The sequence below is a fragment of the Leiobunum rupestre genome, chromosome 6 (genome assembly GCF_980474605.1).
Source record: "Leiobunum rupestre chromosome 6, qqLeiRupe1.1.hap1, whole genome shotgun sequence".
Classification (NCBI taxonomy): domain Eukaryota; kingdom Metazoa; phylum Arthropoda; class Arachnida; order Opiliones; family Sclerosomatidae; genus Leiobunum; species Leiobunum rupestre.
Genome location: NC_143389.1, coordinates 28,977,581 through 28,990,865, shown reverse-complemented (window position 1 = coordinate 28,990,865; position 13,285 = coordinate 28,977,581). Strand labels below are relative to the sequence as shown.

General features: G+C 33.5%; 1 long non-coding RNA gene across 1 annotated transcript; it reads left to right on the top strand.

The window, feature by feature from the left end:
- Positions 1 to 1,861: 1,861 nt before the first annotated feature.
- On the top strand, positions 1,862 to 4,476 carry LOC149940595 (uncharacterized). Its single transcript, XR_016481107.1, has 3 exons — positions 1,862 to 1,949; positions 4,120 to 4,183; positions 4,263 to 4,476. It is a non-coding gene; the product is annotated as an uncharacterized LOC149940595 (long non-coding RNA).
- Positions 4,477 to 13,285: the final 8,809 nt, after the last annotated feature.

Genomic DNA, 13,285 nt, shown 5'->3' with positions numbered 1-13,285 from the left:
TAAAGGATGAAAGTGTAGTACCTCTGTACGTCCACCATTAAAGGATGAAAGTGTAGTACCTCTGTACTTCCACCATTAAAGGATCGATATAATCCTAGTTAATTACTATAACTAGTGTAAATCTGCATTTGTCGAGGTAGTTAAAGTACAGAATCGACTGCCAACTGGTATTTCTTCCACATTTCGAGATGGATCCTTTATGGCCTCTGCTAAAAGTTATGTAAATATGGTAAATGACTGGACTATAAAGTTCCATAATAGGCAGATAAAGATATAGGCCGCGAATTCCGGGGCTAAAGAGAGATGACTCGTTACTTAACGCCGGACAGATTCGGCCCCCTCTGCCAGTGCTGCCCCGACGCGGGGGAGATGGAAAAGGCATGGCCCCAAAATCGGGGGTGCATGTTTTAAGTCCATTTAGCTGGTTTTCTCAATCGAGGGTTATGAAATATATCGCCTATAAAATATGCCCCTGGATTCACCTCTCTCCACTCCACGATCCGTGGCTACGCTCGAAAGTGCTTCGTTATTCTCCGAGTATACCAGTTCTTGACGGTATTTAATAACCTAGCTTCCTCTTTCCCCGTGAGCCAGCGCCATCTGGAGTCGATTTTTAATTAGAAATTACGTATATTTTTAAATAATTATAGGAATAAATTTATATTTCTACCCCTACGCCGTTGATTTAAGAAAATATAAAACATCACGAATTATTGCGTAAGTTAAAACTATTTTATTTAAAATATAAAAATGCCGACTAGTTTCGGCATTGTTAGGGCCATCATCAAGACTAAAATATTGTGTCACTCTCAAATCGTTTATATAAACATCTCTGCAGGGTATATTAATATATTTTTTAACCTTAAACATTTAAAAAAATCTTTTCCAATGCCGAAACTAGTCGACATATTTAAATAAAATGGTTTAACTTACGCAATAATTCGTGATGTTTTGTATTTTCTTAAGAATTATTGTTAGTGAGGAAGATTTTTACTCCGACTTTGCTGAAGATGACATTTGTGTTTCTTAACGACGAGCGCTCGGTGTCACTTGTTTGGATTATACTTAACTCGTTTTGGGCTCGTTAAGTTTCTTTTCAAATAATGAGATAAATGGTTATTGAATATAAAACCAATTAATTTTTTTTGTCACGTGCTATTTCGTCTCGCACCACTATGAAATAACAGTACGAAGAACCTCTTGTGCTGTTTAGCGCCATCTTCAGCGCAGTCGGAGTAATCATCTTCCTCATTGTATAAATAATTTTTTTATTTTATTTTAATGAAGCTCTTAAGTCACTGTCTCGTGCTAGCGCTAAGGTCACTCGATGAATTTTGTATATTCTGAAGCTCGTGCATATGGCTTATAAAAAAGCAGTCTTGTGACGTAAGAGCGACATTTAATATTTAAACTTTTTTATTCATTTTAATTTATACAGACATATAAATTAGCGAAACTTCCTAATCACCGACTAAAACGGTGAAATGTTTGTTAATAGCTGTAGGCGTACTAAAGGTTCACCGATTTCAATGTAATTTTGTAACACTTACAAAAGTCAAATATGCTGACTATTCCAAAGAAACTTGTTGAGGTTAACGGTAGGGAGCATGAAGTTTAAATTATCTATGGTCTTAGTCAACTTTTTAAAAAGTTCCACGCGCGTCTTGATATTTTGGGGTAAACGGGCTCGAGCAATTTCGCGCGAGCTCCCTGAAATATTAGAAATGCACGAGCCTTTTACGCTATAATATTAAGGAGTACGTGGAACATTTTAACAAGTTGAACGTGACATAAAGATTTTATGCTAGCGCCTATTAATGGCTTGATTTAGGCTTAAGGTGGTGCCTTGAGTATTAGCATAGCTGATTATTATTATTATTATTATAGATGTGCGTGGCATAAAGGGCGATCTACCTTCCTCCTACGCAGTATATCCCGGCCACCTGAAAGTAAGACATTAAAAGTCGCTGGCTGACTTGGGCCTAAGGTGGTCTTACCTCCGTGGATTTTAGTCTAATTTGGTCTTTCTTTGGTGCACAAATGATAATCTACTAACTATTTTACAAATCGATTTTTCCCGTAACTGCGTTTCTGTTTGCGGCAAGAGGAACCTGGTTAAAGGCCGTTCGCTGTCAGTAAACCTTAATACGTTATCGGTATTTACATAAGCCTATCATAAGGCCCCCCATAAGTAAAGGTCTAGCATAGAGCCCCATGTTTACGGCATTGTCAATGCGAGAAGAAAATTAACGTACGACGATAGGGCAGTAGCGAAAACTGCTTTTTAAAAATTTCTACATCCAAAATATTCTCTTACTTGGTAGAGCAGCCACGCTCGGGTTGATAAATGCCACACAAAACGCGTCTAAATCTCAAATTTGAAAATAAATACCTTCGGGAACACAACTCCTATTTCTAATAGCCAGTTTTAGGTTCTGGTGAATAATTTTGCAAATATAAGTGTTAATTTTAAGTTTTAAAGCGATAAAATTGCGGATAAGCCTTGGCTACAGTGCGAAGAGCTCAGAGCTGGCGACGGTGATTTCTCCCGCTTGGTTCTAAGTAAACAACGCTCGCGCACGGCTTGCGCGCTTTCATAATGCATTTTGCGAAATTTATTTCAGAAATGCATATTTGAGAACATAACCACTAGGAAGTGCAGATTTTGAATACCTACCTCTTAATAACGGGTATGTGATCGTCAAAAATGTGGCCTAGACCTTCGCTTTTGGGGACCTTATGATAGGCTTATGGCATTTAATACAGTTTGCAATATAATCCTAATCCGAGGCACCGCGTAAAGCGCGATGTAGTTAATTATTCAGTTCACCTTTAATTGATTACCAAAAGCATCCCGTCCTTATATAGCGGCTCTAAAGCAAGCGAGAATAATGATTTATTCAAATACTCATTCGGTTCCATTTATCGTCTCCATCGGAGGAAAAGGGGTGAGTTTCTGGCTTAAGGGGGTCGCGGAAAGACTTTTTAAAAACAATTATCCTCCGTTGGCGTTCTCACTCAAATTATCGGCTTAGCTGACTAATCGCGGAGTCCGTGGCGCGTTTCCGAGTTGGTTTGAGTCACCGTGAAACAGTGGGAAAGAGGAACTCGCTTTGCGCCGCGAGATGTCGCTGTCTCACCCCGCTGTAAGCTTAATTCCCCCATATTGAGTTTTATACCGTGTGTTTCGGCTGTATGGACTATCATTCGCCTCTCTCGTATTCGTATTGAGAGTACCCATTTAGCATCGAAGCTCTCTCTATATATTTTACACGTACCTGGTATTGAAGACCCCAGGCCCCCGGGGACGGGTTCTTACTAAAGGGGCGTTATATTACTCATTGGGGTCTGACTCGAGGGGTTTTTTTTCGAAAAGGGGACATTCTATAGATCTATAACCCACCCTCGTTTGGAGGGTTGTACGGAAATATCTTGGAGGTATGTCAGGAGGATTATTTGTTAAAATATTTTCCTTGATTTGAAGTCAATTTATTGAAAGTTCGAAACTTTAAAAAAAATTGATAGTTTTGGGGAAGACCTTCAAGTCATGATCTCACTAGTGCAACTAAAAATAAATACGTGCCTAGGACAGCAGAAGGAAGGTTCATTTTTTGATACATAAGTGGAAAAATTAAAATTTTGAAATTGAAATTAAATATATATGAGTTCTCAAGGCATCGAATTTATGATCGAAAGTTGCCATGAGCATTCTTGTTCACCCGTTTTTGGATAAGAAATTTTCGCTCTTTTTTGAGTAGTAAAAATTTACGGCTGAAGTTGGCCCAAAATAGGAAAAACCGCTCAAAATTACTGACATCTAGGAGCAACAAACACAAGGAGAACACAGCTAACCTTTAACGACGCTAACGCTGTGTTGTGTACAAATTTCATTGGACGAACCTTTAAGCTGCACATTTTACGGGCGGGGGGGGGGGGGGAGACAATTTCCGAATTTTCCCCTTCCCACGGCAGCAGGCGCTGAAGCGTCTAACCAATGAAAAATGTGCGACTTTTGACGGGTTGCGTTCTCTTTGTGTGGGGTGCTGTGTTTGTGGCTCCTAGCTGACATTGACCATTTGATGTTTAAATATTCCTAATTTCATGGTACATTTGTCACAGAGCGATCGAGATGAACAGGAAACTCGTTAGTTGCGATGGAAAAGAACTAACTAGCAGCAAATAAGCGAGTGTTTATAATAATCATTTTCATTCTACGATGAATTAATTCATTATTATTTTGCTAAAATAAGTTTTATTTTTAGTTTTGAACAAGTTTCAATCGTCAATAAGCCTTGGTTGCTCCGGAGATTTCTCGGGCATCGAGAGTTGTCAGTCCTTCGCCATGTTACGGTTTATATAGTCATTGGTGGAACAGTATTTTTCAAACAACGAAAATTTATGCAAATTACCTATAATTGAAATGGAAATAGAAAATTATAATTACGTGAATAGAAGTATTATATTACTATTGATGTAACCGATAGATAATTGAAATAATTAAAACTTTTTCATCTCCTCAGACAACGAAATTTGCCGCGAATTGAAATAATAGAAATGACAATTTATTTCGTTTTAAATTATTTCCAGTGTTTCTTATTTGTGGAAGAGAAACAACGTTAGCCAAATAAAGCGTGGTGTCACGCTCTATTTGTTTGTACAAGCAGAAACTTGTAGGGTCTCCTTTGTTAATCAATTTTCTTCAATTTCCGGACTCATAGTGTAAAAGGAAGCATTACCAACTCTCCCTTCACTCTAGACACGTTCGCACTACAACTTAAAACTCAGTGTTAATAACTGGATGGGGAATTGTGCAAGGTGGGTTGTTTAGCAGAACCTTCAATGGACGAATCATCTTTAGCTAGGAAGAACACCCAGTCAATTCATCCTAAGAGTCTACCAACAGCGCTCCTAGTGTAAAATCGTGAAATTAGTTGATAGGTTATTCTTCCTTTAAAAGGAGTATATTTTAAATGGAAAAATCGTCTGCTAACACGTGGTACAGATGGTATATAACGTAACTAACGACAATTATAGCTCTTTATATAAAATACGAGAGGTCACGTGATTACGTTAGATTTATCGTGCAGTTAAAGTTAGAGAGCGCGCACATATTTTTGTTTTTGTTGAGCTCGCGCGAAAACGCACGATACCCTCCACACGGAAATATTAGGAAGCGCGCGCTCCAAAAAATAACACTTTTTATACATGTATGCGTATATTTTATTATTTTATAGATAGAGCTATTAGACCTAATGGAATAAATGGGAAATTAGGTGAACCACTTTAAATATGGAACTTGGTACTCCCTTGAATTGGGTAAAATTTATTAAATTAATTTTAAAATTAATTTTGATTTAGGTAAAATGTTTTAAAGTTGTAGTATAGGTAGCGTTATAAGTCAGTTTGAATCAGTGGCGTAGGTGCCCCCAGAAAAGTATGGTTGTAAGTACAATTTGTTTTCACTTTTTATCACTGTACCCCCTAAGGAAAAATCATGTTTACGCCACTGGTTTGAATGCCAGTTTTGAGCGGTAAAACGGAGATAAACTCGTTATTTAAACTAGTTTGAAGCGACAGTGTGACCGTGGCTAGATCACTCTGAATGCACTGATCCTGCGCTTATTTTTTGTACGCCATTCGCCAAATCTTTTGAAGTGTTTCCGATGGGCGAGGAGGCCCCTACTCTTTTATTTTTTATCCGGTGCCACCACCAAATCTAATGACTAATGCGTTGAAAGTCGGCGGGCTTCGATTCCACACTGAGTTGACCAGCGTTAGGTCACTTTTTGTTGAATGTGGAATCATAGCGGCGGGGAGGGAGGGCCGGCCGAAGAAGTCCCTTGGCAGATGGGTGTCTAACCGTTCGTTGTTGTAGTTACAGGCGTGATTCATTTCGAACCCCTCCTCCGAACCCCTCTCGGGGGGAGGGTTCTATTCTTCTCGTAACAAAGCGGATTCGTTCACGTTTAAAATTAATTATTTATGCATCCGTCTTTTAAGTATACGAATGTTTTTAAAAACCCATTTGAGGTGTAAGTTATCAATTAGGATTGTAACAGATCGATTGCGCGTTCTTACGAAGTTTCTGATAATCCTTTTATGTCGCCATACGCGCTGATCTGGTCCTTGAGCTGAGATAACAGGGTTTACAAAGTATATTATATGACGTTGGATAAGAAATTTCATTAAATACCGTAGGTTTTTCATGAAAATAATAAAATTAATTTATAAAACTAGAAATTGATTTTAAAATTCAAAATTAATTGAAGAAGAACTCGAATTTAATTTAAAAAGAACTCGAAATTAAGAATTTAATTTAAAAAGAACTCGAAATTAAGAATTTAATTTAAGAAGACCTCGAATTTAATTTAAAAAGAACTCGAAATTAAGAATTTAATTTAAGAAGAACTCGAATTTAATTTAAAAAGAACTCGAAATTAAGAATTTAATTTAAGAAGAACTCGAATTTAATTTAAAAAGAACTCGAAATTAATTTAAAAATACTTTTACAGTTTTTATAAGAGGACTTTTTTAAATAACGAATCCCAGAAAAATCGATAACTTCAACAGAAAGTAAAATCCGGGAGCGGAAAAATCCGAGATAAATATAAATTACCATAAAATTACGTTTTATTTTACAAAAAAATAATTTTAAAGTTCTTTTTCAAAAAAGACTTTATACATTTTTTAGGTAACTTTTAAAATACACAACCTGGACTACACAAATCTTTCAATCCTAAAAATCACTGAATGAATGAAATACGAAATCTATAGATCTACGAAGACTGTAAATATTGAAATACACAAATTGTAAAATCCCTAAATAAGGAAATCTATTAATTTTTATTCCAGTAACCATTAAATCTATTAATAATTAACTCCATAAAACACGAAATTCTTAAAACACGAAATTAATAAATTATTAGAACCATAAATTATTAGAACCATAAATCATTAGAACCATAAATCATTAATCCGTAGAACCATAAATCTGTTCGGAAAATCCATAAATCATTAGAACCACAAATCTGATCTGAAAATCCATAAATCATTAGAAACATAAATCTGATCTGAAAATCCATAAGGGGCTGTTCACAAATTACGTAACGCGGTAGGAGGGGGGAGAGGGGGTTTGTGCAAGCGTTACTAATTGTTACGTGGGGGGGGGGTTCACTAAAATGTTACGTAACACATTATTTTTAATAGCGTAGAATAAAATTTTCATAACTTTCAGAAACAGTCGTAATTATTAAAAGCATAAGCATTTTCATTGGTTTACTCACGTTTAAAAGAATTTCATATGACCTTGATCTACAGTTTCGCCTATTTTCCCCCGCTCGGGATGGACAAAAGTGCGAGAACGATTAGTCTGGATCTACGACGTGAATTTTAAAGTTTTAAATTTTTTCCTTAGTTTAGATTGATTTTTCATTGTTAAAAATGGACAAAAGCACTCTATTTACGTCCCTCATATCTGCTTACGGAAAAGCGTTCCCCGATAAGACACCACAATAAAACCCATGGGTGGGTATAAAGTGTTACATAAAAATACAGTTGTCATTTCAAGTTTAAATTACAAACAATAAAATTTAGTACCTGATCTTATTGTACTTTATTACCAGCATATTAGTTGTTACGTACTATAATAATATAAGGGGGGGGTCGATATTTGTTACGTAATTTGAGAAGAGGGGTCTTTCCATTTGTTACTTTTTGTTACGAGGGGGAGGGGGGAGTCTAAAAAGTGGTTTTTCTGCGTTACGTAATTTGTGAACAGCCCCTAAATCAATAAATCCATTAGTCATTAAATCCATAAATCTGAAAATCCATTAGTCATTAAATCCATAAATCTGAAATTCCATAAATAAGTAAATCCATAAATCATTAAATCCATAAATCATTAAATCCATAAATCATTAAATCCATAAATAATTAAATCCGTAAATCATTAAATCCATAAATCATTAAATCCACAAATCATTAAATCCATAAATCATTAAATCCATAAATCATTAAATCCATAAATCATTAAATCCATAAATCATTAAATCCATAAATCATTAAATCCATAAATCATTAAATCCATAAATCATTAAATACATAAATCGGTAAATACATAAATCATTAAATACATAAATCGGTAAGTACATAAATCATTAAATACATAAATCGGTAAATATTTAAATCATTAAATACATAAATCAGTAAATACATAAATCATTAAATCCATAAATCATTAAATACATAAATCATTAAATACATAAATCATTAAATATATAAATCATTAAATACATAAATCAGTAAATATATAAATCATTAAATACATAAATCAGTAAATACATAAAACATTAAATACACAAATCATTAAATACATAAATCAGTAAATACATAAATCTGAAAATCCATAAATCATTAAATCCATAAATCATTAAATCCATAAATCATTAAATCCACAAATCATTAAATCCATAAATCATTAAATCCATAAATCATTAAATCCATAAATCATTAAATCCATAAATCATTAAATCCATAAATCATTAAATACATAAATCGGTAAATACATAAATCATTAAATACATAAATCGGTAAATACATAAATCATTAAATACATAAATCGGTAAATATTTAAATCATTAAATACATAAATCAGTAAATACATAAATCATTAAATCCATAAATCATTAAATACATAAATCATTAAATACATAAATCATTAAATATATAAATCATTAAATACATAAATCAGTAAATATATAAATCATTAAATACATAAATCAGTAAATACATAAAACATTAAATACACAAATCATTAAATACATAAATCAGTAAATCCATAAATCTGAAAATCCATAAATCATTAAATCCATAAATCATTAAATCCATAAATCATTAAATCCACAAATCATTAAATCCATAAATCATTAAATCCATAAATCATTAAATCCATAAATCATTAAATACATAAATCGGTAATTACATAAATCATTAAATACATAAATCGGTAAATATATAAATCATGAAATACATAAATCAGTAAATACATAAAACATTAAATACACAAATCATTAAATACATAAATCAGTAAATACATAAATCATTAAATCCATAAATCTGAAAATCCATAAATCATTAAATCCATAAATCATTAAATCCATAAATCATTAAATCCACAAATCATTAAATCCATAAATCATTAAATCCATAAATCATTAAATCCATAAATCATTAAATCCATAAATCATTAAATACATAAATCGGTAAATACATAAATCATTAAATACATAAATCGGTAAATACATAAATCATTAAATACATAAATCGGTAAATATTTAAATCATTAAATACATAAATCAGTAAATACATAAAACATTAAATACATAAATCGGTAAATACATAAATCATTAAATACATAAATCGGTAAATATATAAATCATTAAATACATAAATCAGTAAATATATAAATCATTAAATACATAAATCAGTAAATACATAAAACATTAAATACACAAATAATTAAATACATAAATCAGTAAATACATAAATCATTAAATTCATAAATCTGAAAATCCATAAATCATTAAATCCATAAATCATTAAATCCATAAATCATTAAATACATAAATCATTAAATACATAAATCATTAAATACATAAATCAGTAAATACATAAATTATTAAATCCATAAATCATTAAATCCATAAATCTGAAAATCCATAAATCATTAAATACATAAATCATTAAATACATAAATCAGTAAATACATAAATCAGTAAATCCATAAATCATTAAATCCATAAATCATTAAATCCATAAATCATTAAATACATAAATCGGTAAATACATAAATCATTAAATACATAAATCGGTAAATACATAAATCATTAAATACATAAATCGGTAAATATTTAAATCATTAAATACATAAATCAGTAAATACATAAAACATTAAATACATAAATCGGTAAATACATAAATCATTAAATACATAAATCGGTAAATATATAAATCATTAAATACATAAATCAGTAAATATATAAATCATTAAATACATAAATCAGTAAATACATAAAACATTAAATACACAAATAATTAAATACATAAATCAGTAAATACATAAATCATTAAATCCATAAATCTGAAAATCCATAAATCATTAAATTCATAAATCTGAAAATCCATAAATCATTAAATACATAAATCATTAAATACATAAATCATTAAATACATAAATCAGTAAATACATAAATCATTAAATCCATAAATCATTAAATCCATAAATCTGAAAATCCATAACTCATTAAATACATAAATCATTAAATACATAAATCAGTAAATACATAAATCAGTAAATCCATAAATCATTAAATCCATAAATCTGGAAATCCATAAATCTGGAAATCCATAAATCTGGAAATCCATAAATCTGATAATCCATAACTCATTAAAATTAATTAATCATTAAGTCTATAATTCATGAAATTCACGAATGACGAATCATAAAATCCCATAACTCGAACCATTTTTGAGATTTAAAATTCTGAACGCAGAAAAGTATCCGACACCTCGATAGGCATCTTTCACGATCTCGCGACACCCTCTGGTGGAAAACATGTCAAAAAACGAGAGGGAGGAGAAATCAATCGTTCGGGCCGAGTTTGTCATAATCTAAAAACGAAGCCAAAATTTTTCTACAGAAAGCGTAGGTTCCGAACTTGACGTTACGAACGGGAGAACGTTTAGACTTCCCCAGCGCATCACCGACGTTTCGTCAGGTCAACTTGACAGCCCCGTCGAAGCGCTCTGACATTCGCGTTTAAACTTCTCAAGGGCCACGCGTCCTTCTGTTTATTAGTCACGGCGAACGGCGGCTCACTTCAAAAGAGTGACGTTTGATTCGTCTGTCGTACGGCTTGTCTTCCTAATTTGAAGCCCGCGAAGGGTGCGCGTGCCAGGAGAGGGGCCACTGCCAAAAGATTGCCCGCCCCACCCCCGGACTCCTCTTCGGTAATATTTATGTAAGAGAAATATTGAATGATAGGAAAGATAATCATGTATTGTTTTTTTTGGTCCTTCCCCGCGTGCAATACCGCGTTCTGAGTTCATTCGCTTTTTAGACACCCCCCACATATACAGAGTGTTGCGAGCGTCATACTTCCCCGTAAAGCTTTCGTGATCTTCGGAGTCTGATAATTTTGATAATTTAAAAGTATCTTATTTACTTGGAAATTTTAAGGTCTTGTAATTTTGTAATTTATTTAGTTTTAAAATTTTTGAGTCTGATAATTTAGCAAATTTTCCATTCCAATAATTTTTGAAATTCTCAAGCACAATTTTTTTGAACTAACCATGGTGGACAAAGGTTCGTGGACCGAAAGCTTCTTGCCGCCCATCGCTAGGAAGGCTTGTGGAAGCGACTCGGTATAGTCTAAGCGCACCCTACCAAACAAGAGGGGTTATACTCCCTTTAAGATTGATAAATTTAAAAATTTTCGAGAGATATTTTCCAAAATTTTCGATTCTGATAATATAGCAAATTCCCAAGACTGATAAATTAAAAAAAATCGAGTGATATATTAACAGTGTGATAATTTTGAATGCCAACGTAAGTAGGGTTTGATCGATGGGACTACGCAGCACCCTGTCAAGCACCATTTGAAAGCTGGCCCCTCCCCTTCGTTAAAGAAAACACCGGGTTTTTCCCAGTTGGCCATGCGACAGTGTGTGTACGCTATGACTAAGCGTGTCCCCTCTTCTTGAATACCAGAATTTCTCTCCCGCATCAACTCGAGGAAAATTCCCAATTACGCTCGCACGCCGTCACCTGAATGTTCTCTGAAACTAAATGGGCTGATCGTTACCGAATATCACACTTATTATTTCGTCACATGTGCAATAGATTTTGAGAAATTATTCGGAGAAAAACAAGGTGTAATTCCAATTTTTTCAATTAAATGAAAACTTCTCGCGAATCGAGGCGTCGATTCGTTTTCCAAAATTATTTATTTTAATTCTATTTAGACTGATATTTAACGGCATTTGTTTAGTAATATACTATTTATTATACTTTGATATTTAACTGAATTTTTAAGTAGTATATTAATTTATTTTATTATTTTTAGATTTTGATATTTAAGGGAATTTTTTAGTAATAAACTAATTTATTTTAATTATATTTATTTTGATATTTAATGGCATTGTTTAGTAATAATTTAATTAATTGAATTTATTTTATTTCCATTTAGACTACAGTAATGATATTGCCTAGTAAAAATTTAATTTACATTTTTTAAATTCAATAAACTTTGATTAAGGTTTAGTGCGTGACCGAAGGCGTGCTAACGATGCTATACATTTAAACTCTTTTAAACTAGTTTTAAACAAACGTTTTTACTACATGAATATTACGTTTAAAAACTAAAGTTAAATGACATGAACCAAATTCCGGAAAACTCTTTCGTTAGTATTCTTTTCAATGAACGTGAAAGGTGGGTTTTATCCTACTTGTTAAGGTTTAGTAGGCGATGCTTGGGGTGAAAACCGCCTTTTCTGGTAAATTAAGTGGAGTGGATGACGTATTCGTTGAACCGGGAGGCCAAGGCGGTGCTGAGTCAGGCCAGAGAGAGGAAGACGTCCACGTGGCTGGCTTCGCACGCGATGCGCGCGGACTTTTGTTTTCGGACATTTCAGCAGGAGGCGCTGGCGGTGGGTGTTCCCCGTTCTTTCAGCGAAGCCGGCGGGAGGTGGCGCGGATATCGACACGCGAGCTCCAATTTTTATTGACGCTATGAGAGCAAATTGGGTGGTCGCCACGCCATTGGCACCCCGCGAAGAAGACTCTAGGTTTCGCTTTCATTAGCTTCCTTCCCCGTATGTCCGGCTTTTATTCGGGATTGGTCGCTTGCCATTCCGCGCCTCTCTCTATGCCTGACGCTTGTTTTCTTATCCAGTTTAATTGGTTTCGCACTATGACGCTCGTATTTTCGGGGTAGAATTGGGAATGATACCCTCTTCCCCCATAAATTTTGCTCAATTTCAAAATGAAGTTTTTAAATACTTCGTTTATAGGAAACTTTCCACTAGGACAAAACGCCGATACGTCGAGCGTCGACGCAAAAACTATAATGCTGGGTTTTCACTAGCGAGCGTCGACGCAAAAACTATAATGCTTAGTTTTCACTAGCGAGCGTCGACGCAAAAACTATAATGCTTAGTTTTCACTAGCGAGCGTCGACGCAAAAACTATAATGCTTCATTTTCACTAGCGAGCGTCGACCCAAAAACT